The 26250-nt window shown below is 41.0% G+C and overlaps 1 long non-coding RNA gene across 1 annotated transcript; it reads right to left on the bottom strand.

Moving 5' to 3' along the window:
• Nucleotides 1-20889: 20889 nt before the first annotated feature.
• Nucleotides 20890-23313, bottom strand: LOC117541568. Its single transcript, XR_004568324.1, has 3 exons — nt 22846-23313; nt 21802-21941; nt 20890-21151 (listed from the first exon to the last, which is right to left on the bottom strand). It is a non-coding gene; the product is annotated as an uncharacterized LOC117541568 (long non-coding RNA).
• Between the last annotated feature and the right edge of the window lie 2937 nt (nt 23314-26250).

Genomic DNA, 26250 nt, shown 5'->3' with positions numbered 1-26250 from the left:
GTTGGAGCTCCTGCCCCCCCTCCCTGTAAGCCCAGTGTGCTCTGATTGGTCGAGAAGCTGACAGGCTCGTTGCTGCTTGCACACACACAGACACACGGGCTGCTGGAGGAGCAGACAGGCTTGGTGATACAGCTAGAACAAGCGAAACTCATCCTGAGCACACACAAACACTCACAGCCGAAGTAAAAACAATAAGTGTGGCTTGATATTGAGTAAGAAAAAGGTTTATAACGCTGTGAGAATGGGTCTGCGGAGAACATTTATCCGCGATCCCAACGTTTACCCATTTAAACAGTCGTGGTAGATACCTTGTTTGTTTTAAACATCATAAATACACAAACAACAATGAATACTTACAGGTTGTGTACCCGAATCTCCCGCTGGTCCAAACAAAGTAGGAACAGCATCGTTCTTCAGTGCCCTCCGCTGTACATATCCGGCATGAATCGCTGAAAGGTTTGGGAAGCTTTGTTTCGTGAAAGGCTGGCAGAGGGTGCGGCCATAGCTCTGGGCGTGGCTACTGGGTATCCCTACGTAGCGATACCCCGGAAGTAAAAGATAAATCTCCAACGAGGTGTTTTGGGGAGGTCTTTTCTGTGTTAGAGTTTTACTCGCTACAGGGTGTACTTTGAGGGGTTTTGACTCTGCAGACCGTTTACATGCATAACAACCTTCATAACACACAAAGGGATGGGTAATAACCGGAAAAGCATGACATGGGATCTTTAAAGTCGGTTTCCAAACACATTATGTCCAACGCATTGACCTCCAGGGGAAAAAAGTACAGTAATCGAAAGAGAAGAGGGTTTGAATGAAAAGAAAATGGCTGCAGGGACAGTTAATGTGGTTGTTTCCTACTATAGCTTCAACTAAAGCACTAAAACTCTTATCATGTTCAGAGAGGATCAGCATCAAGGACAGCAGCAGAAGTTGATCAGTGTGTACTGTAGGTTAGACTTATGTACTTTGAACCTACCTCAATGCTTATACATTTGTTTGTATTTTCATAAATGTTAACATTTAAAGCAGAGTCTTAAAGGATGAGTCAGGTGATGTCAATATAACCCAATATCACAAATCCTAAATCAAACCGAGCTGGTCACAGAGTAATTAGTGACAATTGACGGCAAGTTGATGTGTTGCACCCTTTAAGTTTCTCTGCAATTATATATATCCTCCGCGTGGTTTTGTTTTGATGAGATTTTTGTTTTGGTTCTTGGAGTACATTTGTCTGGAAGTATATTAACTTATTTTTGTATTGTGGTTATGTTATTTTATTTGCCGATTGCTAACTAGCTGCTAAAGCTAAATAATTAGCATAGCATAGGCTTCTTTCTTATGCTGCTTTTTACGTTTAAATTGTATTATTGCAAATGTATGTTACATAAGATTACTGTTACTTCTTTTATTTGGAAAACCTTTGATAAAGATAACCTTTTTATTGAACATATTTTCTTTAGATCATTTTTTGGCGACCAGTGGCTATATTAAACAGATACAAATAAAAAGAGAAGGATGACACACTTAAATGGGCCGCCAGCTGTACTAAGTGAGCTATCCGGCGACCCTATTGCAAATATGTTATTGTAATTGTGGGACATGTTGTGTTTATGCTTCCAGTTTTACAACCTAAGCCTCAGTGAACCACGACATAAAGTACAGATGCCAAGTGTGTGTTACCATTCTGTCAAGCTATGTTGTGTGTCCCAACTGCTCGGACAAAAATCATTGGTATTAACCCTTACCTACCCTTGTCATGAGATTTGGATAACAAAAAACTCCTTTCGAGAAAAAACTAAAACATGGACAATCTCAATGGAGGAAGTTGAGTGTTGCCAGACAGATAGAAAGTAAGCCACATGACCTCCTCTCCACCATGGAGACCTGGAAAGAGGACAAACTACACAAACACTGCAGCCAAGCTCAAGTACACCATTAGCGCAGGTATGAGAAAATAACAAACGCAGACAGTGGGGATGAGGACATGCTACAGTCTAATGTGTGCATTTGAAAAGAATAACACTCGGAGACTAGGATATTAAATCCCATATACAGTTTCTTACGGAGCCCTGGAGGGTTCATAGAGAGAAAAATAAATAAAACGTGGCCACGTTTTACTTTCTCGTGCGCACGCTTTAGTAACTCGTGTGCACGAGTTACTAAAGCGTGCGCACGAGTTACTAAAGTGTGCGCACGAGTTAATAAAGCGTGGCCTCGTTTTATTTAAATTGAGGGATTCCTGTCCGTGACTCACAGTATCTGCTGCCCACAGCTGTTTTATAGAAGGAAAACCTCCTTCACTTTATGAAATCTCTGCGGCACCAGTGGCCTGTACTACGAAGCAGGATTTGCTATTTATACTATTCATTCATGAAGTATGACGCTGCGCTGTCAGCACGCGTCTCCATGTTTGTGATTGGTCAAATGTTGCTAACCCCGTCCCTTTCACGTGAGCGCGCTCTCAGCCGGACAGAGAAACCCTGGTTGATTTACTGAGTTGATAACCAGCTTCGTAGGACCGCTTATCGACATCGCGTTTGTTAGGGTCAGTTAAGCCCCTGTCACACTGTCCCGAAATTGACACCCGATGGACACACGATAAAGGAAATGTTCAAATTCGGCTGTGATCGTAGCAACATCGGGCCATTCGTGAGGGCATCTAAGCCATCGTATGACCGCCGGTGGAGTTTCTCAGGCTCCGGCAGCAACTTTGTGAGCGGCAACTTCGTAAGGCACTCGTGAGGGCATCTTGTCAAATCGTGTCATCTTCGTGTTATCATCGGTGCATTCACCCTCACTCTGATCGGGGCGAATGCCCGATGGCACCGATGATAACAAGATGCCCTCACGATGGCCTTACGAAGGGCACAATTGACACACGAATTAAACACGAAAATGAACCTTCGCAAGGTCCTTCGGCAATTTTTTGGCATGCCAAAGATTTTGCCACCGCTCACGAAGTTGCTGCCGGAGCCTGAGAAACTCCACCGGCGGTCATACGAAGGCTTAAAATGCCCTCACGAATGGCCCGATGTTGCTACGATCACAGCCGAATTTGAACATTTCCTTTATTGTGTGTCCATCGGGTTGTTTTATTGCACAACAAAATCATGTAAATATATTATGTAAATAACCCAATTTGTGTTCTGTGAAACTAAAAAGGATATAATATATTATTTTGAAGGACAGTTGACAGGAAGTTGTTGTTGTTATGGAAACAACATTACGGAGAAAACGTAATATTTTCTACATATAACGACGGATAAAGTAAAGAACAAAGTCTGAAGATATCAGTACAGTATCATAGTACTGTAACATAAGGCAAGGCAAGGCAAGGCAAGTTTATTTATATAGCACTTTTCAACACAAGGCAATTCAAAGTGCTTTACAAAAAATGAAAGAGATTAAGAAAATGGCATTTAAAATCAGTCATTAAAAAGAAAAGCTAATAAAATAAACATTAAAAGAAAAAAATACATGGATAAAAGTTACAGTGCAGTCAATTAAACATTAAAAGAAAAAAGTACATGGATAAAAGTTACAGTGCAGTCTAAGATATGAATAGTTCAATTAAAAGCAGCGACAAAAAGAAAAGTCTTCAGCCTGGATTTAAAAGTAGTCAGAGTTGCAGCGGACCTGCAGGTTTCTGGGAGTTTGTTCCAGATATTTGGAGCATAATAACTGAACGCTGCTTTACCATGTTTAGTTCTGACTCTGGGGACAGAAAGCTGACCAGTCCCTGAAGACCTGAGAGATCTGGATGGTTCATAATTTAGCAGGAGGTCAGAAATGTATTTTGGGCCTAAACCATTCAGTGCTTTATAAACCAGCAGCAGTATTTTGAAATCTATTCTTTGACACACAGGAAGCCAGTGTAAAGACTTCAGAACAGGAGTGATGTGATCCACTTTCTTAGTGTTAGTGAGGACTCGAGCAGCAGCGTTCTGAATTAGCTGCAGCTTCCTAATAGATTTTTTAGTGAGACCTGTGAAGACACCATTGCAGTAGTCGAGTCTACTGAAGATAAAAGCATGGACAAGTTTTTCCAAATCCTGCTGTGACATTAGTCTTTTAATCCTAGATATATTCTTTAGGTGATAGTAGGCTGATTTAGTAACAGTTTTAATGTGACTGTTGAAACTCAGGTCAGAGTCCATGACTACACTACTACACAAATTTCTGGCTTTATCTGTTGTTTTGAACATTGCACACTGAAGCTCAGCGCTAACTTTTATACGTTCTGCCTTGGCTCCAAAAACCATTACCTCAGTTTTATCTTTGTTTAATTGGAGAAAGTTCTGACACATCCAGTCATTGATTTGTTCAATGCACTTACTCAGTGTTTGAATTGGAGCATAGTCTCCTGGTGAAATTGTTACGTAAATTTGTGTGTCATCAGCATAGCTATGGTAACTTATTTTGTTGTTCTTCATTATCTGAGCCAGTGGTAGCATGTAGATGTTAAAGAGAAGAGGCCCCAAGATGGAGCCTTGAGGAACCCCACATGTCATATTTGTCAACTCAGATGTGTATTTACCGATAGAAACAAAGTTGTTTCTGTCCTTTAAGTAGGATTCAAACCAATTCAGAACTGTTTCCGAAAGTCCCACCCAGTTTTCCAGTCGGTCTAGTAATATGCTGTGGTCAACAGTGTCAAACGCAGCACTGAGATCTAATAATACTAACACTGAATTTCTGCCACTGTCTCTGTTTAAGTGGATGTCATTAAAGACCTTACAAGAGCAGTCTCAGTGCTGTGGTTTGGACGAAAGCCTGACTGGAACACATCAAAACAGTTATTTAAATGCAAGAAATTACTCAACTGTTGAAAAACAACTTTTTCAATGATTTTACCTAGAAATGGCAGGTTTGATATGGGCCTGTAATTGTTTTTGGTACTTTCATTGCAGTTGTATGTCTTAAATGTAATGTAAATGTTGCCTTCGTGTGTGGTTCGGGGCCATCTTCGTGCGAAATTCACAATTCCATATTCGTGTGTCCATCGGGTGTCAATTTCGGGACAGTGTGACAGGGCCTTTAAGCCGGGTAAATCGAACATATCCAGGTCCAGGGTCTGTTGAACTGGCTTCGTCGTACAGGGCACTGGAGGCAGTAACGTGTAACTCAGCAGAATCTGAGAAGAGCAGCACCAGCTGCAAAGAGCTGTGCCTTTTACTGTTTACTTCACTGCGTTTCCCTTCATTAGAACCGCTGAATAGAGATCGAGGCTGCTACGTTTAACCACACACACCTATACACACATCGAACTACCAGAGTATTCCCCCTCGCTTTATGAAGGAGATGTCCTGTCAACGGGGCGCATGATGTGTGTGTGTGTGTGTGTGTGTGTGTGTGTGTGTGTGTGTGTGTGTGTGTGTGTGTGTGTGTGTGTGTGTGTGTGTGTGTGTGTGTGTGTGTGTGTGTGTGTGTGTGTGTGGTGTGTGTGTGTGTGTGTGTGTGTGTGTGTGTGTGTGTGTGTGTGTGTGTGTGTGTGTGTGTGTGTGTGTGTGTGTGTGTGTGTGTGTGTGTGTGTGTGTGTGTGTGTGTGTGTGTGTGTGTGTGTGTGTGTGTGTGTGTGTGTGTGTGTGTGTGTGTGTGTGTGTGTGTGTGTATCCAACACCACCGGCATTTGTTTTCAAATTACCACGAACAGCACACGCACACACACACACAAACGAGGCCACGCTTTATTAACTCGTGCGCACGAGTTACTAAAGCGTGCGCACGAGTTACTAAAGCATGCGCACGAGTTACTAAAGCGTGCGCACGAGTTACTAAAGCGTGTGCACGAGAAAGTAAAACGTGGCCACGTTTTATTTATTTTTCTCTCTATGAACCCTCCAGGGCTCCGTAGTTTCTCTCTGTTGTGCAGGTGAGTTTGTGCTTAAATCTCTTTAGCACAACGTCATTCGTGGAATGGAACTTTACACAGTTCTCAGTGTTATCCATGGACACAATCAATTGTTGGTGGATGGGTATTTTTTTAAATCTGTGAATAGTAACATTAAGCTAGTTTGCCAAACATGCTAATGTTAAAACAGATAAACACACAGCTAACTGAATACCTTTTCCCTTACTAATTATCTTATTGGCTTTGGAAAGTGAAAAAGTGGTGGTAAAATGTGGTAAAATACACCATCCTTTGAACTCTTAAAATGTCCTACAACCAAACGCACACGGCCTGTTCATTTTGCAAACAGTCATTAAGCTAACAGGATTAAAGTGTAGTGCAAGTACTAGGCTCCAAGCAAGTATAGCAGTGCAAGTATATATTTTATTCATTATGCTTGAGTCTAATCAGTATCACTATAGCAACATCACCGTTAAAAGGGAAACATAGAACGTTTTCAGCAGTCTGCAGAGAAATTAAAGGCTTCTCTTCAGACGGTGCCTGTTACTCAGGCATCTGATTGTGGTGCTGCACGGCTGCATCAACCCCCTCCCGTTGAACCCTGCCACATGCTGAGGGCTGGGCTATTCTCTACGCCCTCACAATATGGCCGCCTGGTGCGCTAGGCACACACACACACATCAATTAGAGAAAGGTTACCTTGTGCTGCTGCTCGCCAGTTGTCTTTCTGGTGCAGATAGAGTCTGAGAGAGAATATATAATTGGAAAAGTTGAGTTCTGTGAGTATTTTACAGTAATTCCAACCATTTTCCCACAACTTACCCCCGCCCCACCCAACAGGACCACAATCAAACAATGGCTCTCTATATTTCCAAGATACAGTGTTTGACAAATGCCACAAAGCTGGAAGGTGACCTTTTGTAAATCAGAGTCTTATCTAATATGGTTATAGGGATAACTCAGATTGTTTGAATTGGGGTTATATACGGTACTAATCCATAGTCAGTGTGTTACTACAGTAGATAGCAATTTGGAAACGCAGACAGAAATAACATCAAGGGAGTATTGTCATGTACTGCAAAGGACAGGGGCAGCAGCTAAATGTATTCTAGACATGTAGGCAAGGCAAGTTTATTTATATAGCACTTTTCAACACAAGGCAATTCAAAGTGCTTTACAAAAAATGAAAGACATTAAGAAAATGGCATTTAAAATCAGTCATTAAAAAGAAAAGCTAATAAAATAAACATTAAAAGAAAGAATACATGGATAAAAGTTGCAGTGCAGTCTAAGATATGAATAGTTCAATTAAAAGCAGTGACAAAAAGAAAAGTCTTCAGCCTGGATTTAAAAGTAGTCAAGAGTTGCAGCGGACCTGCAGGTTTCTGGGAGTTTGTTCCAGATATTTGGAGCATAATAACTGAACGCTGCTTCTCCATGTTTAGTTCTGACTCTGGGGACAGAAAGCTGACCAGTCCCTGAAGACCTGAGAGATCTGGATGGTTCATAATTTAGCAGGTCAGAAATGTATTTTGGGCCTAAACCATTCAGTGCTTTATAAACCAGCAGCAGTATTTTGAAATATATTCTTTGACACACTGGAAGCCAGTGTAAAGACTTCAGAACAGGAGTGATGTGATCCACTTTCTTAGTGTTAGTGAGGACTCGAGCAGCGGCGTTCTGAATCAGCTGCAGCTTTCTAATAGATTTTTTAGTGAGACCTGTAAAGACACCATTGCAGTAGTCGAGTCTACTGAAGATAAAAGCATGGACAAGTTTTTCCAAATCCTGCTGCGACATTAGTCTTTTAATCCTAGATATGTTCTTTAGGTGAGAGTAGGCTGATTTAGTAACTGTTTTAATGTGACTGTTGAAACTCAGGTCATAGTCCATGACTACACCTAGATTTCTGACTTTATCTGTTGTTTTGAACAAGAAAATAAAAAAGAAAGTCCCACCCAAACAATAATTATCATTTAAATGTTCACTAGTAGAGACTTAAGATGAGTCTTAGATGCATGAGACAGATACAGACGTGCACACATGTTCAAGAAGTTCAGTTTAATTGAAGGCATATGCTATTTACACCCGGGTGTCCGTAGCTAACAATGCTATTTACACCCAGGTGTCCGTAGCTAACAATGCTATTTACACCCGGGTGTCCGTAGCTAACAATGCTATTTACACCCGGGTGTCTAGGGTTGCCAACCGTCCAGTATTAGCCGGGACGGCCCGTATTTGAGCCAAAAGGAGCGTGTCCCGTACGGGACTTTGTTTGTCCCGGACTCCCGTGTAAAGGGAAACATAAAAAATATTTTTCTATTTGCACGCAATGCAGTGTGTCTGGCTGCGTGCCTGTGTGTTTGTGTGCTGTATATAGAGGGCACTAGGACCGCTCAGTTGACAGGGCAGGCACAATGCTCGCACGTGTGTGTGTGAGATTTTCTCCGGTGGGCAGCGGGCGCGGCATCATTGTTTGTGTGGCATGTCTATGGGGGTTATTCCCTATCTTTATTCAAGAGCGTGGTATTTAAATTTGAGAGCATACTTTATGTATTTATTTCCCTCAAACCCTGTCCTCACACTCAAATAGTGCCTGCTTGCACTTAGATGTGCTCTGCTTGTGCTCAAACTGTACGCTTGCACTCAGATATATTGCTGCTTACATATTTTTTCTGCTCTCAGATTTATTCTGTGCGCGCTCGAAACTTTTGTGCAACAATCCTGTCAAAATCCCTCAACCAATAGGAGGCCAGGTGTCCTTGCGGGTGCGTTCGCTTTACTTATTACAGCGTCCCGTAAGGGCGGTTACTCTTTGGTTTATAAACTCCAGCCCTCCACGGCTTTATAACATAGCATGTACTTCACTTGTTTGATTTACAACTTTTTTTTGGGGGGGGGGGGAAGCACAGTTAGTATATATATACCAGCACCTTACATAATAGCTACGTTCAGTGGCGTACTGGGACTAAAAATCAGCCCGGGAATCTCGACCGGCCCTCGTTATTGCTAGTAAATTGTCAACGGGGGGAGGGGGGATTGCTAGTGAATTTTCCGACCGGCCCACTTCTTCCTCCAGACTGTTGTTCTGCTCCAGCACTGTTGTGCTACGGCTTGGTTCGGCCCGACGCGAAGCGGAGTGTCGACAACTCCATATTGTATAGATATTCGTATATCACGGCCTGAAGTGAGCTATTGCATTTATAAAACGGTTACCACGTGTGGCTGACAATGTGAAAGAAAAATACACACTCCAATTTAAATAGTTTTTATTATTAAATAATGATGTTAAAAATAAAATAGTCCCTCCGTTGCCTTCTGCACAGAACATAGTGCGAGGTGGTTGCTATGCAACAACAATAACAGCGAGAGAACATATTAGACGTCGTTTAGGTGCTTTTTTTTGTGGAGATAGGCACTTCTCAATCCACTCCTCCATAGTAAGGCCACCCGGAGGTCGAAGTTAACCTTAAATGTTTCCATCTTAAGCTTTGTTAGTTAGCCTAGTTAGTTAGTTTCATAACGGACGTAATGTAACAGTTGTAACGGTTCTCAGACGCGGAGGGATACTGATTTGTGAAAAGTAACTACAATTATACCCGGGATATACGCTCATTATATCACGGCTAAGAAACATCAGATTGCTTGATTTGACTTGTCCGTTTTATAAACATATACTAAGTGTGCTAAATACATAAAGTATGCTCTCAAATTTAAATACCACGCTCTTGAATAAAGATAGGGAATAACCTCCATACATGTCAGCCTGTTCAGTCGTATGGGAAAATGAGCGCTGCTGGTGGAGGAGGTGATGATGAAAGAGGAGAAGAGAGAGAGGATGTGGTTCTGGGCCCTGGCCCTTCTAAAAAGAAAAGACTTGTGTCTTACAACAAACAGTGGAAGAAAAACACAGTTGGGTAAAGACCGTGACGTGGAGATCTGTCTCGGGTCTTCTGTGTGTGTGTGTGAGTGTGTGTGTGTGTGTGGTGTGTGGTGTGTGTGTGTGTGTGTGTGTGTGTGTGTGTGTGTGTGTGTGTGTGTGTGTGTGTGTGTGTGTGTGTGTGTGTGTGTGTGTGTGTGTGTGTGTGTGTGTGTGTGTGTGTGTGTGTGTGTGTGTGGTGTGTGTGTTGTGTGTGTTGTGTGTGTGTGTGTGTGTGTGTGTGTGGTGTGTGTGTGTGTGTGTGTGTGTGTGTGTGTGTGTGTGTGTGTGTGTGTGTGTGTGTGTGTGTGTGTGTGTGTGTGTGTGTGTGTGTGTGTGTTGTGTGTGTGTGTGGTGTGGTGTGTGTGTGTGTGTGTGTGTGAGTCAGTCGATTGATGGGAAATGCTGGGAAAATGGTTGAAGGATAACATTAAGTCTAATACTGATGTACCGTGCATGTTCACATCATGTATACTTTGCATTACTTAATACCATTTTTCAAATATTATTTTTTTTAACATTTTGGACAAAATAGCCAATTGTACATCGAGGTGCCCAGATGTCCCTAGTGCCCACCTATCCGATTTGAACATGCTGATGTACAATGTGATGTAGTAGCCTAATGCAGGTGTAAGATCATTGTGTTTGTATTGTGTTATAGGTATGCATGGTTTTCTATGCATTTTGAGGGTTTGGGGGGGTTTGACCCCTCGAACCCTAGGGGGCTGGCTCCCCCAAAATAATTAAATAACATAACCCTAACCCTAAAACCGAAATAAAGTTTTAAAAAAAAGTAACTAAATCCACCAGAAACCCGAAAATCTTCGCAAGCACGCGCGCGGGGGATACATGCATGTGTCCCGTTTCTCCATTTCTGGAAGTTGGCAACCCTACGGGTGTCCTTAGCTAACAATGTTATTTGCACCCGGGCTACACATTAGATACTGTTTTGGATGTATAGGTATTTATGGAAATGTTTCTTTGATAACTTAATTCCCTTGTGCTGCTGCGTGAAATTGTAATTCCCCTATAATAATAATAATAATAATTTCAATTTATATAGCGCCTTTCACGAAACCCAAGGACGCTTTACAATGGGAAGTAACAAAGCAAAAAGTAATAATAATCATACAGATACATAGGCTGAAGAAAACAAAACAGGAACAGGTTGCTGAGTACTGTATATTAGTTGAGGCCAAAGGCCTGAGTGAACAGATGGTGTTTGAGGTGTTTTTTGAAGGTGTCCAGAGTGTCTGCATTCCTGATTGCAGAGGGGAGAGAATTCCAGAGGGTTGGGGCTGCGACACTGAAGGCTATGTTGCCAAATGTTTTCAGCTTGGAGCGCTGGATGGAGAGCAGCCCTTTGTCAGAGGACCGCAGGTGACGAGAGGGGGTGTAGGGCTGAAGGAGGTCAGAGATGTATGGAGGGGCTAGGGAGTGGAGAGATTTGTAAGTTAGCAGGAGTAGTTTGTACTGGATGCGTGACTTGACCGGGAGCCAGTGAAGGTGGATGAGGGTAGGGGTGATGTGTTGCCAGGGCTTAGTGTGGGTGAGGAGCCTGGCTGCAGAGTTCTGGACGTACTGGAGCCTGTCCAGGGCATTGCTGGTGACCCCGAACAGAACTCCATTGCAGTAGTCCAGACGAGAGGAGATGAAGGTATGAATTAATGTTTCTGCAACGGGGTCGGGGAGAGAGGGCCGGAGTCTGGAGATGTTTCGTAGGTGAAAGAAAGCAGTTTTGACAGTAGACCTGATGTGGGAGTTGAAGGTGAGGCTAGAGTCCAGAGTGACGCCCAGGCTGCGAACCTCAGGGGAAGGGTGGATGGAGCCGCCATCGATGGTGAGGAGCAGATCTCCAACCTTCCGGAGCAGTGTTTTTGGGGCCACAACCATGAGCTCCTATAGTTGATGTATAAAGGCACTTCTTATCTTAAGCACTGTAGCTATTTATACCCGGGTGTACTGTATGCATCTCTTCTTGCTCTTTCTACGATTCCTGGGTAAGATTACCTGAACATCAGGGACAAAAAACACCTGTCATATTGTGAACATGGCTGTAAGGTAATTCATGTACCACAGACCCCCCCTGATGAAAGGGGGATCATTAATTTGCCACAACAGTTGAAAAAAAGTTATGAGACGTTTTAGTATGTTTATTTACATAATACCACAACAGTAAACAGTGACTTAAAAGTAATGATGTAACTGTGCCCCAATCAGTCTATTTAATATTTACCCCTGAGGCTCTTCATGTGGTCCTGCTGGACTCTGGCAGGATCTGCGTCTTTTAGCAGGGCTTCAGCATTCTGAAAGACACAATTACACATTTATTTACAATGTTCAGTAGAGATTCATTTTACAAATGACTTCATGCCCCACCCTTTGACATTGTGATGTAGAAGGACTTTTTAAGGGTGGTGTAGTTGGTCTTTCCAAAGCCAAAAAGATAAATAGTAAGGGCAAAGGTAAACTGTTAAATGTATGTTTATATACTCTTTCATAAGCAAATGTTTTATATATTGGGCTAACTAGCTTAATGCTACTCAAAACCAAGAGGTGCATCAATCAGGAGGCAGGCAACAAACTGGGTGTCCAAACTCAAGCAGGCAGGGTCAGAGAAAGGCAGAGCAGATTACCGGGATATTACAAACAGAGTGCCGGAAAGCACTGCAGTTCACAATCCGGCAGGGCACAAGTGAGAGGGAGGTGGTATATATTCTGAGGGACTAATGAAGGAACAAGTAGCAGGGGAGGTGATGGGCTGGAGAAACCAGGTGAGGGGAATGAGCTGATTGCACAACCGGGAGGTAGGCAGGTTCTGAAATGACAGGAAAGTAAAAAAGTAATATGCAAAACCAGAAACAACTACGATTGAATGGAACTCATGAAATTCAGTTAAGTTTACTCTATACTATCAATATTTTAAGTGCACTACCTTGCCGGGAGACAGCTAATTCTGACTAGAAACTGAAGCCAAACTTCAAAATAGAAAAACGATATCGTAAAATGATTTTTTTATTGGCTGATAGCAAACAGCTGACCTTCCTGGGGTCTAAACCTTACATAAATCACATAACACAACTGACATACAAATAAAATGTTGCATGATTACCTTCATTGCATACATATGAGAAGATATGCTGGAATACTAATTAAACATATACATCTAGATGTAAAAGAATGAGAATTATAGATTTTGATGGGATTGAGAATATTACCACTCATATGAAATGAAACACAAATATTAAAAACTAGCATGTTTAAACTCCTACTAGTGTGCCTTCTGTCAATACAGAGTGTCAACATAGAACAGACCCAAAATATTTACCTGGGAATTGGGGGAAGTGATTTTTTTCCCAAAATGCAAATCCAAGTCTGAGCAATGAAGTGCCTTGGGTTCCGAATGGTATTATTTAATTAGGCACGCTGGTGTGAGGTTCAATATTTGTTTGGTAGAGGGGCTGTGTTTATGCCACTGGATATTTACTGGAGCAGTGGAGGTTAAAATCTTAAGCCTGTCTTCTTTGTTCATCAGATTACACTTCCGTATCACCACCACCACCACCACAGGCAGCTGTTAAAACTGGCATCAAAGTATTCATTATAGAAAAATGCCAGTTGTAGCAAGGTTGGAGGAAGTGTGTGTATGCGTGTTTGTGTTACTTAATGGGATAGTGTGTGTGTGTGTGTGTGTTCCTGTATTAATATGAGGGTGAGAAATAACGAGTCTGACTATCATCCTGTTTGTGCAATCCATTTCTAACAGCTAGAGGGTTATTAACTCCCACATTGTGGCTAATATAAGTGGGGGGTTCTCAGCTTTATTGCATTTGTTCACAATGGAAAACAATCTTTAAATAACTTAACTTTATTTAGCTAAATTGACTACAAAGACAATCTTTTCCACTTTGATCAATCATGGCTTCTTTTTTGGTTATTGTGGTATCGTTTTTTGACATTGCATTGCTCCCTATAGAACAAAGAACCACAATTAGGTCACACCATATTTGGAATAGTAAAGACCAGAGGAACACATTTGAACGTTTCTTAGTGGTGGTTAAACGGTGCAAACGTGCTACAAGGCCCAAAACACTTCCATTGGGAGAAACAAGCAGTTTCATAACGGGTTAGCCTAAACTTAACCCTCACGATGCAAACATCAAAACACCTGCAAATGAAGAAACATCTTCACCAACCTGATGAAAATATGTGCAGTGTTTACTTAAAGAGCTGCATAAATGCAACGCTCCAAGAAGTTAAAAACAAAACAAAGTGTTTCCAGGGGACACTTAAAAGTGATGCACACAGCTGAGACCGAGGCACTTGTTGGCCTTCGGGGATTATGGAGTTTTGTCAAGTTGTATTCTGTCCTTTTTCAGTTGTAATTTTGACCTTAACGTCAACAGAAAGGATACTTATCAATAATGTATATAGTAGTCACAATTTTTTTGTTAGCTATAATGTATCTGAAAAGAAGTTGCTCTTGTTGGTTTTGTTTTATCAAATTATATTTTACATTTGTAGTCACCAGTCAGTATCTGGTGTGAGGGGTAGGGGTAGGGGTAGGGTTAGGGTAATGTTGTGAATCGAGTGGCCCATGGTGGTGGGGTTATGGTATGGGCAGGCGTATGTTATGGACGACGAACACAGGCCACTCGATTCACAACATTACCCTAACCCTAACCCTACCCCTCACAAAGCTTTAGGGATCCAAACTAACATCATATAATAAGTACCCTGTATCAAGATTGATGCAAAACAAGTGACATGTGACCTTTTTAGAGAGGTTTAGCACCAAAAAAAACACTTCTGGGGTCATTTGGGTTCATTTTCCATATCTATGGAACCCATCGGTCGATTTTGGTGATTGACACCTCTTTTTAACCGTTAGAGCCAATAGAATTTAGGGGAAGTTCCTAAATCCATCTAAACATTACCATTGGTGAATGAGAGTGATGCGCAGCCAGCATGCCCAAAACCGAAAGCTCTCATACACTCTCGTAGCTCTCATAGCAGCTTTATATGAAAACTACTCTTATTGACATAAATATGATGATGGATTATCAGTAATCATTTCAAAGGGACACAGAGACATTGGATTAACCTTCAGCATCGTTTATATGCGTTTTAATGCCATTGAACACAACTTTTGATCAGAAAACAGCAAAGGTAAGACGTATTTGCCGTTTTGGCCCCGTAAAGTGAAGTTGTGTGTTGTCTTTGCCAGCCTTCGCTGTCCTGAGTTTTGATCGCACAGTGATGATACTTATACCATTGGAATCTCAGCTTGTTTGTGCAGATCCGATGATGTATACAATATTTCTACCGTGAGTTAGTGCCAATTCAGACGCTTGGCATTAGAGTTGTGTTTTGTTTTGGTCAAATTGGTTCATATCGTCAGTTAGCTGAGCTTCTTCCCGTTAAATGGGTATGACACATTAATAGGTTGTTAAATGTGGCGGGGGCACCGGGCTTAACAGTTTAAAGGTCAAACAAGTGCAATCCAATGCAGGTTTAGATACATATTTGAATGAAATGTTCATTTTAGGATTGACAAAAGTTTTGACTGGGGCAGAAAGAGAAAGAAAGTGGGACAACATTTCCAAGGAGCCACGATTACAAAAGACCAGGTGAGAGAAAGCAAAGCAAGGCAAGGCAAGTTTATTTATATAGCACCTTTCAACACAAGGCAATTCAAGGTGCTTTACAAAAATGAAAGACATTCAGACAAAGGCATTTAAAAACAGTAAAAGATAATAAAAGAAACATTAAAAGAAAAAATACATGAATAAAAAGTTACAGTGCAGTTTAAGATATGAATAGTTCACACAGAAGTTCCACTTTACTGATGAACACAACAGCTCAGTTTAAATTAAAAGCAGCGACAAAAAGATAAGTCTTCAGCCTGGATTTAAAAGTGGTAAGAGTTGTAGCGGACCTGCAGGTTTCTGGGAGTTTGTTCCAGATATTTGGAGCATAATAACTGAACGCTGCTTTACCATGTTTAGTTCTGACTCTGGGGACAGAAAGCTGACCAGTCCCTGAAGACCTGAGAGATCTGGATGGTTCATAATTTAGCAGGAGGTCAGAAATGTATTTTGGGCCTAAACCATTCAGTGCTTTATAAACCAGCAGCAGTATTTTGAAATCTATTCTTTGACACACAGGAAGCCAGTGTAAAGACTTCAGAACAGGAGTGATGTGATCCACTTTCTTAGTGTCAGTGAGGACTCGAGCAGCGGCGTTCTGAATCAGCTGCAGCTTTCTAATATATTTGTTAGTGAGACCTGTAAAGACACCATTACAGTAGTCCAGTCTACTGAAGATAAAAGCATGGACAAGTTTTTCCAAATCCTGCTGTGACATTAGTCTTTTAATCCTAGATATGTTCTTTAGGTGATAGTAGGCTGATTTAGTAATTGTTTTAATGTGACTGTTGAAAATCAGGTCAGAGTCCATGACTACACCTAGATTTCTGGCTTTATCTGTTGTTTTGAACATTGCAGGCTGAAGCGCAGCGCTAACTTTTATACGTTCTGCCTTGCGTCCAAAGACCATTACCTCAGTTTTGTCTTTGTTTAATTGGAGAAAGTTCTGACACATCCAGTCATTGATTTGTTCAATGCACTTACTCAGTGTTTTAACTGGAGAATAGTCTCCTGGTGAAATTGTTACGTACATGTGTGTGTCATCCGCATAGCTATGGTAACTTATTTTGTTGTTTTTCATTATCTGAGCCAGTGGTAGCATGTATATGTTAAAGAGAAGAGGCCCCAAGATGGAGCCTTGAGGTACCCCACATGTCATATTTGTCAACTCAGATTTGTATTTACCTATAGAAACAAAATTGTTTCTGTCCTTTAGGTAGGATTCAAACCAATTTAGAACTGTTTCCGAAAGTCCCACCCAGTTTTCCAGTCGGTCTAGTAATATGCTGTGGTCAACAGTGTCAAACGCAGCACTGAGATCTAATAATACTAACACTGAAGTTCTGCCACTGTCTGTGTTTAAGTGGATGTCATTGAAGACCTTTACAAGAGCAGTCTCAGTGCTGTGGTTTGGACGAAAGCCTGACTGGAACACATCAAAACAGTTATTTAAATGCAAGAAATTACTCAACTGTTGAAAAACAACTTTTTCAATGATTTTACCTAGAAATGGGAGGTTTGATATGGGCCTGTAATTGTTCATTACTGAAGCGTCTAGATTATGCTTTTTTAAGAGCGGTTTAATGACTGCAGTTTTCAGGGCCTGTGGAAAAACACCTGAGTGAAGAGATTTGTTTACTATATGAAGTAGATCTGAGGCCATGCAAGGAAAAACATTTTTGAAAAACCCTGTTGGAATAATATCAAGGCAGCAAGAGGAGGATTTCAGAAGTTGGATAATGTCCACTAGGTTTTTATCATTAATCTGATGGAATTGTGTCATGGTGTTTGAATTGATATTAGGTGGACACAGAGACAAAACATTTGCTGTTCCTGATGCAGAGGCACTGACTGCTTGTCTGATTTTCTGAATTTTGACAGTGAAGAAGGAGGTAAATTCATTGCACGCACTGGTGGATAGAAATTCAGAAGCTACTGACACTGGGGGGTTAGTTAGTCTGTCGACGGTAGCGAACAAGGCACGTGCGTTGTTTTTGGCAATGATATCAGAGAAGAAAGACTGTCGGGCAAATTTCAATTCCAAATTATAAAGGCCAAGTCTCTCTTTATAGATTTCAAAGTACACCTGGAGATTTGTTTTTCGCCACCTGCGTTCAGCTTTTCGACACTCTTTTTTCTCTGTTCTCACGGTCATGGCCTTTCTCCATGGAGATATTTTCTTCCCAGTCACTTCCTTTACCCTAGTTGGAGCAATGGCATCTATAACATTTTTCATTTTTGAATTAAAATGATCTACTAGCTCATTTACTGAGATGTTAGCAGGGAAAAGTGTGGAAGAAAAATTCTTAGTAAACATTTCCCTAGTGTTTTCAGTTAAATATCGCTTTGTGGTTACCTCTTTTTGAACATTTTTGTGAACAGAAATAGAGCTCTCAAAGAAAACACAGGAATGGTCAGACAGTGCAACATCAGTCACCACAACCGTAGAGATATTCAGACCCTTTGAGATAATTAAGTCCAGAGTGTGCCCCTTATTGTGCGTGGGCTCTGTCACATGCTGAGTCAGTCCATAGCTATCAAGAACACAAAACAGTTCTTTAGCCCCTCTGTCCTGGGGGTTGTCAACATGGATGTTAAAATCACCAACAATGACTAGATGGTCAAAGTCAATACACACTATAGACAGCAGTTCAGTAAAGTCATCAAAAAAGCTTGCACAGTATTTGGGTGGTCTATAGATATTTAGGAACAGAGCTCGAGAGGACCATTTCAGCTGAAGGGCCACATATTCAAAATAATCAAAGTTTCCATACGATGTCTTCCTGCATTGAAGGGAATCATTGAACAGAATAGAAACTCCACCCCCTTTCTTATGCATTCTTTCCTGACTCATAAAACTAAAGTTGGGAGGGGTTGATTCGATAAGAACAGCTGCACTGTTATTTTGTTCAATCCAAGTTTCTGTTAAAAACATAAAATCGAGATTGTGCTCAGTGATAAAATCATTGATTAAAAATGTTTTTCCTGCCAAAGACCTGACATTTAATAAAGCTAGTTTAAGTTTGTTTAAATACACTATCAGTCAGGTTTTTGGTGACAAGCTGTGGCTGAAATGGAATCACTTCTAAATTTGATCAACTCACACAAACTTTTGAGCGCTTCCTGTATCTAAGATGATTCACTGCTCTTAATCTATTACCTATCAACACAGATATCGGCAAAGCTACAGGCAGGCAGGGCCCGGCATGTCCTGGAAAGAATTGAGAGTGCCATACGCCCTTGAGCCTGGACCCAGCATATATCAGTCAGTGTTTGCGTTTTTTACACACACATCCTCATCAGGCTTCGGAGACAGCAGTCTTGAAGGGGGGGGGGGGGAGGACGTTTTGGTCCGGATGATTGTGGTAGGCATGGTGACGGGGGTGTTGGTGCGCGTCCAGGGGGAGGAGGTGGTTGACGTACACTGTAAAAAAAAAACTCGTTAAAAAACGGTCAAAGTACTGGCAGCAGCGGCTGCCAAACAAAAACCCTTAAATTAAAGTAAAATACTTTAACTGAAATAAAGTGAATAAGCCATTAATTTACGGGAATTGTCCTTAAAGATTTTACAGGAAAACACTGTAATTTTACAGATTTATACTCTCTTTTTACAGTCAATAACCTTAAATAAAAGTACATCACTCATACTTCTACAGGCAAATACTCTAATTTTATAGATGTATCCTCTCTTTTTACAGTCAATAACATTTAATAAAAGTACAGCACTAATATTTTAACGTGCAAACACTGTAATTTTACAGATTTATCCTCTCTTTTTACAGTCAATAACATTTAATAAAAGTACAGCACTAAAACTTCTACGGGCAAAAAAACCCGTAAAAAAACGGTCAAATGACTGGCAGCAGCGGCTGCCAAACAAAAAACATTAAATTAAAGTAAAAATACATTAACTGAAATAAAGTGTAAAAGCAATTAGTATACAGAAATTGTCCTTAAAGATTTTAGAGGAAACTTTCCTCTCTTTTCAAAATCCATTGTCTTAAAATGTTACATTAAAATACCTTAAATAAAGTTCTGATGAGAAAAACAGTTTACATTTTTTTTATTAGATTTGTATGATCAAACACTAAAATAAATACAGAACCTAAAGTTAGAATACTGTTATCTTACAGCTTTTTTCTAACATTTTCCAATCAAACAGGTTCAACAAAATGACATCACAAAATGTTCTGTAGGAAACAATTACTCTGAAAACTTAAAATGAGTGCTGTCAAAATTATCGCGTTAACGGCGGTAATTAATTGTGTTAAAATATTTAACGCATTTAACGCATGTGCAGAATGGCCCGCCCCATACGTGCCACCAGTGGCAGCGCCAGGGTATGGCTGGGGTAGGCTACACCCATACCAAGAAACGGCTTAGCCCCACCATGAAAAATGATGTTAAAGTAAGCAAAATAAAGTCTGCCAACTCGCGGAGTAAATTGCACAGACAGCAGTTAGTAAGATTGATTTCAGTAGCCACGGTTTTGAAAACTTTTGTCACGTAGTGATCGTCTTCTCAATAGAACATCTTTGATAACGGCGTGGTGTTGTTGCAGGAAGTCCCGACGGAGAATACTTTTGCTGTAGTACAGGGGTGCACATAACTGGTACGCAGGTTATGTGCGTAATCTGAAATGCGTACCGTCACTTGTGTCACAAAGCGCATTTGCTTACCGACGTACTTGTGAAGCCTTTCCAGAAGGCGGTTAGATCACCGGACGAGAGTCGGTCTCCGTGTGCACAGACAGGGCTGCTGTTAACGTCGGTCTGTACAACGGAATTGTGCCCAAACTACGCCAACCGGCTGCGGAGGGAGACTCCCCCCCCCCCCCCCTTCACTGGAGAACTGCGCTAAAACAGCTGATCACAACGTTCACACTTCGTGGTCACGAAGTACTCCACTAGCCGCCCCTGTAGGATAATGAATATTGGCTGCAAAAAACTTGAGGCCCAATCATGTTTCCTTTGTCCATTCTGCGCTACTGTAGACGTGGCAGTGCAACCTAGAGGACAAACAGATCAGAATCAGAAACGGGTTTATTGCCAGGTAGGTTCACACGTACGAGGAATTTGACTAGGTGTCGTGCACCACGACACCTGGACACACGACATACAAATAAAAAAAATTAAAAAGTACACAGATAGCGAACTATATTAAGAACACTGTAATAAAAATATAGTAAGATAGAAATAAAATAAAGCAGTAACTTACATCGAAATAGAATGCAATAAATTATAGAATATAAAATATGTGCAGTAAGCAATATTTAAACATTGCATTATTTACCATCCTGTGATCTCCATTATGTAATGCATAGAGTCTGCGTTGTGGCTGAGGTAAAGTGTCAGTGGGGGGGGGGGCCTTGTTGAGGTGGCGAGAGGTTCTGGTCCTGATGGAGAGAGGTTCTGGTCCTGATGGAGAGAGGTGTTGGTCCTGATGGAGAGAGATTTTGGTCCTGATGGAGAGAGGTTTTGGTCCTGATGGAGAGAGGTTTTGGTCCTGATGGAGAGAGGTTCTGGTCCTAATGGAGAGAGGTTATGGTCCTAATGGAGAGAGGTGTTGGTCCTGATGGAGAGAGGTGTTGGTCCTGATGGAGAGAGGTTCTGGTCCTGAGGGAGAGAGGTGTTGGTCCTGATGGAGCGCAGCCTCCAGCCAGAGTGTTGTGTTGAAGGCAGAGCTGAAGTCCACAAACAGGATCCTGGCGTAGGTTCCTGCTGTGTCCAGATGCTGGAGGAGGAAGTGAAGTGATAACTATTAGTAAACCATAATGATGGATGTTATTATCAGCAGCTGCCAATAGATCCCCTACATCTTGTATGATGGACCTTTGAAGCACAAGCACGCACTATTGTGGGAACAATCAAACGCACCCTCCCAGGCACTGCGTGTTAGCGAAGTACAACTGGGATTTCGAAGAGGAAGATATGCTTGGTCAATTCTTAATAAAAAATAAAAACCAACAAATTGAGCACTTGAGTTTTCATTAGCAGCGCCTAGCTACAGCTGCGGAGCTTTAGTAAATACCGCTAACAGTCTATTTCCTTAAAATGGTACATATCGCTGAATCTATATTTTTATCTTCAGGTGATGAAATCTGCATAATGTTCCTGTACAATAAGATTCGAGCATTTTGTAATACAGCGAGGAAATTCAAGACCAGTAAATATTGATTGATTAAACAACACTAAATAAAATGTTAGTGTTTTCTTCAAACTCAGACTCTCTGCTGCGGCTGTACCTTAAAGACAAAACAATTGTCTGATGATCTTTGTTGAACAAGGTCTGATTGTCCTGTACATGTACAATGTGGGGTATTTTTAAATACTTTACTAAACCACATTCAATATTATGTTAGACACAAGTTAGTTATTACTCACATATCAAAGTATTTTCATCTGCAAGAATAGCTGGGTGCTGCCTGGAGAGACTGATGAGAGGGACACAGGCTGGCGTTAGCAGCTTTCCACACAAAACCATCACATCTTCTCTTCCATAGTCTTCGCTGTCCACTGGTGCTCTGTCAAAAGAGTGAACATCACAGCTGTCACGTTAACCCTTTGTTACACAACATACAACCAACATGTGTCAAAAGTGACCCGAATTAGTTTTAATTGTAAATATCTTTGCAATAAATTACTTTAACCATTCAGGATCCCAGGTATTCCTCAATTAACATGTTTTGGATCAACACCAATTCTAAATTTGTATTTGTCCCTTTCTTACTTTTTGAATAAAAATCATGTTTGTATCACTACACTTCTAAGGCACAACATGGGTCAAACATTACCCGTATTCTTTTGCTATGTTATTTCATGCATGGCTGAGTGTTTCTTTACTATACATTTTCAAAAATAATTAATTTTAGCAGTGATTTGGACCAAGCATGTATGATGTAGTAATACAAAAAGTATTTTAGTTCACAGTGTGACATTAGCTAGTCATGTTAGCGTGTAATATATAGAGCAGAGCTAACTAGCAAATTAGCCGAACGTTAGCGGTTAGCTGTTTATGCTATGCTAGCTGTTGGCTACGGAACATTAACAAACTAGATTCCGCTGTAAGAAAGCTGTGAAACTTTACATTAAACTTGGCGACAACACTGTGATACCCCACTGCATGTTTATGTGTAATTCTCCCGTGTTGGAGACGAGAGGGTGGGGGGGCGGCACTGCAATAAACTGTAAACTAACGTTAGCAGCCGCATGTTAAGCCGGGTTTCCCGGGCGCAACATCTTGCAAGAAACAGCATCTCAGGGATTCTTAACATTTAACAACCTATTAATTATGCATACCAACTTAACGGGAAGAAACTCAGCTAACTAGAAGAAGAAACGTAACCTTAAATAAAAAATAAAACATTCACAAACTAAGTAAGGATTATCTAAATACATGTTTAACTCCATTACAGTTGCAAGACTCACCAGATCTCAAGTCTTCTGTTCTTTGTTGACGTCCCGATGCTCATATTTAACGTGTAGATGTAAAACGATCCCGATATGAATCCATAAACTCCTGTAGCAGACACACAGACAGCTGTAGCTCCAGCAGGAGGAGACCCGCTCAAACTGACTTGGATGTTTCAAATGTGAACGACAGGCGCGGACAGTTCTCATTGGCAGGTTTCTTCGATGATGTTTATATTAACCAATCAGGAGTGTTGTGGACTCATTCCAAACATGCCTGACTTGTCTGCCGTGTTTTGGCTGAATTCTATTTCAAGTGCCGTAGCTCTGGCTGTCGGCCAGAATCCGAAAACCATACATTATACTGTAAAACTAAGGTTTATTACTGTAAATTGACCAATGGAAAAAAAACACAGCAACAGAACACATAAATAAAACAAGGATAACTGTGACTTATTGTTGAGTAAATAACAGTGTGTGTTTTAAACCTTGGTCCTCCCTGCAGAGATTTCTCCACTTTCTATGATTTTTTTTTTTAAATGATATTGTCAACTGTAGATGTTTACAATATAGTAAGTTAGGAATTTCATGAAAACATATTTATTTACTTTTGTTTCAACATTGGATATTTTGTGTTTTTGTTGGATTCAATCGAATATTGAGAAAATGATTTATGTAAAAATGTTTTACTTACATTTTACGTTTTTTTTATTTTACGCTTTTCTTACAGTTTTATGTTTACCTTAAAATTACAAAGAACATCTTAAAGTCTTATAATAGTAATACACTTTTATATTACGAGTTACATATTTAATTACAGATAAAAACATTTTATTTTACATACATCTGCATGTATTTTCTGAAAGTGCAAAAATACTGTAAATATTATATAGTAAATTTACAGTAAAAAAAAGACGAAATAAACGTTATTTGTTGTTATTGTCAAAATACTTCAAATAATGTTTTGGGTTGTTAATTTATAGTTAATATCTGTTATTTTAAAGGATTTTGCAAGTTATTTAAAAAAACATGATAATTACTATACAAATTTACAGTTATTTCCTGTAAAATTACGATCTTTTTTTACAGTGTAGGCACGGTGACGGAGACAGGGGAGGTGGTGCGCGTCTCTGCTTCGGTGATTTTGATGGGCGTCGTTGAGGAGCGGGGGTAAAGGACATGCTGCCAGCCCTGCGTATCGCCTTAGTTTGGTTATTGAACTCCAGGAAGAAATCGATGCCAACCCTCTGTATCTCCTTCATGTGTTCAGCGATCTCCAGGAGGGTGGGCGAGGGTGAAAGGGTGAATGGAGAGTAGAGAGAGCTGTGGGGTGAAGGAAGAGTATCCTCAGAGGTGATAGGGTGGGTGAAGGGTGGTGGAGACTCCTCCATTTGTCTCCCATAATCAAGACATTCCTTAGGCGGGTGCAGTGATAGATTTTCAAGGTTTTCTGAGCGATGTGTTGTGTCTTTCTCTTGTTTTGATTCCTCTTGTTGCTTGTCCTTGGCAGAGGGAACAGATTGATGACGCAGGCAGTTGAATATGTTAGAGATAAACAATTTCACTCCTGACTTGTTCAGACAAACTCCATTTGCCTTAAAAAGATGTCTGCGGTCCCAGAAAAAGTTAAAGTTGACAATAAAATGGACAGAATGGTCAATACAGACAGTTGAAAGCCACGTGTTCAGTGCAAACAATCTGCTGAATCTCTCCACTCCTCCTCTGACTGGCGGTAAAGGGCCACTGATGAACACCTCTGCATTTAGAGAGCTGACAGTTTCCAACAGACATTTAAAGTCTTTGTTCAGCACTTCTGACTGTTGTTTCACAACATAATTTGTTCCAATGTGTAGTACCACATTTCTCACAGTCGGATGTTCAGCCCCAATATGCAGGATTTTCTCAGCCAAGTCAGAGACCATATCCTTGTGAAAACAGAGTACTTTGGTGTTGTTCTTACTACACAGACTGTTTACATCTCTTACAGCAGAGTCACCCATAATCACCGTTTCAGGCCCTGTCGTTAGCTTTCCCTCTAGCCTTTTACTTTTGGAGTAGTGATAACAATGCAGGCCAGCCAGTCGCATCACAAATTTCAGAGCGCTGGGCTCTGCCTGTTGTTCGTCCTCCCAAATCCCATGGAAATGATTTACTTTTCGGCCTTGCACCCAGAGAGTTCCAGGGAGGACTACCACTTGTAGATTTATAACCTGTTCATTGGAATCCTTGTAGCTGCTAACTAGCTTTGAGTTAGCGTGCCTTTGTCCATTCTATTGCAACACTGGTAAAGTGGTGTCATTCCAACCAAGTCCATTCACTTCCACGTTAACTTCCAACCGTTGCATTTTCATTTCCAACACGGCCATCTTCTGTAGAAGTTTGTGGAAGTCATCTGTGGAGAACGGAGACATTTTGCTGCTATCTAGCTTAAGCTAAATAGCATACAGTACCAGGCTTTAGCTGTTGCTAGGCCACGCCACTGTAAGAGTGAGGTCGTCGTAAAAATATTTAAATATGGCTGAAACCCTCCGTCTATTTACGAAGAATAACTGTCCCAGTGATAGGTTAATGTCCAGGAGCCTTTGCTCGAAGTTTTCAGAAAAAGAAAAATAGAAAAACAGCATAAAAAAGTAAGCAGAGGCAAGAGCAAGCAGAAACGCGTCTGCACTGTAAGAAGGCTGGGAGGAAAGCAGTGAGATCTTAAGGAAAAGTCATAATAATCTGGAAACAATGGGAACACAGACAATGCAAAGGAGTGGGAGGGATTTGAGAGATTAAAAGGATTGAGAGGGAGGCAGAACCGAATAAAGCCTCAGAAGCTGACACGGCGGTAAGATTTTCTTGCGAGCCAGCACAGATCAAAAGTTATTGCGAAAATCCAAGAAGACAGAAGAAGAAATTATGGGGAGAAAAGTTATGCGGAGGAGGATGACAGCAGAGGACTTAGATATGAAGAGGGGGTGACAACCCAAGGGACGACATCGGGTAGACAGTAGAGGTCCACATCAATGGATGCAGGACAGAAAAGGATGAGTGGGGACACATCTGTGTAGACGCAGCCAGCCGTGTGTGACCGATGCTCCGTGAGGTCACCTGTCAGGGGGGGGGGGGGGGCTGCTGCTGGGTACAGGGGGCAAGGCCAGCTCTGCAGGAGGCAGGTACCAAGACAGATGTAGAAAGAAGGGGGACAATGGGTGGGGGGAATACATGCAGGTGGAATGAGAAACACATCTAAGGAAATAATTCTGAGGCAGGAGAGATTTATTTATTTGGCTTAATTTCTCTATTCATGTGCTTTGTTCAAAATATAGTATAAAACAAAATAAAGAAACATGACTTATCATATACCATATATCTTTAGGCAGTTTTATTTTGATATGAAGGAAAAAGAAAATACATAAACTAAATTAAATAACTCATATC

This window comes from Gymnodraco acuticeps, unplaced genomic scaffold (assembly GCF_902827175.1).
Source record: "Gymnodraco acuticeps unplaced genomic scaffold, fGymAcu1.1, whole genome shotgun sequence".
Classification (NCBI taxonomy): domain Eukaryota; kingdom Metazoa; phylum Chordata; class Actinopteri; order Perciformes; family Bathydraconidae; genus Gymnodraco; species Gymnodraco acuticeps.
This window is presented reverse-complemented; position numbering and strand designations above follow the sequence as displayed.